We start from the raw sequence: 874 nt of genomic DNA on the forward strand, positions 1-874 counted from the left end.
TCTGTGACAGGCAATGATTGTTTTACACGCTTCAAAACAATTGACAGTTTTATATCAACAGACTTGACAACATAGCAAGTTGAAAGTGATCGTAAAATTGTGTCATGTTACGGACATGATGAAATGGATCAGTTCCGTGATAATTAACAGAATGAAAGATCACATTTGAAATCATGTTTTTTTTAAAGTTAATTTAACAAATTTTATATCTAAAGGGAAAGGCCATATAATTGTAAAAAGGTGTGTGCGAGTGTGCGGAGAAAGTTTTTTTATATGTCCCTATGTGGGGCATTATAATTAACAGAATGAAAGATTATATTATGCCTCGTTCACACATACATTTAAATGGAATTAAATTCGAATCGAATGCGAATCGAATTCGCTAATCGCGTCCACACACTCTTCTTTTTTAATTCGAATTGATTCGAATTGGCTAATTCGAATTATCCAATTCGCATTAGAAATACGCTTGAGTTAATACGAATTGAAAGTTAACGTCGTTTGGACAGTAAAGCGAATTTGACGCGCATTGCAATTCGAATTAGAATTGACGTTATGACGTAACACGTTTCGAATGCGAATTAAACTAATGCGAATCGAATTCGAAGTACGTGTTAACTCAGCATTAGAATTCATGCTTTTTTTTGGCAAATTTAACAAATTTTATATCTTAAGGAAAAGGCTATTTAACTGTGAAAAGGTGTGTGTGTGTGTGTGTGATTGTGGTAGCCTTTTTAGACCGACTTCGGGGCATTATGCTTTTCTGTCCGTGCGTTCGTTCGTCCGTCTGTCTCGCTTTAGGTTATCAGTTTTTTAGAAACAGTTTTATCGCCCTAGATACAATAGGTATAACGTGACCTCATATCTCCCGCGG

The sequence above is a fragment of the Mytilus edulis genome, chromosome 11, assembly GCF_963676685.1.
Source record: "Mytilus edulis chromosome 11, xbMytEdul2.2, whole genome shotgun sequence".
In the NCBI taxonomy this organism is placed as follows: domain Eukaryota; kingdom Metazoa; phylum Mollusca; class Bivalvia; order Mytilida; family Mytilidae; genus Mytilus; species Mytilus edulis.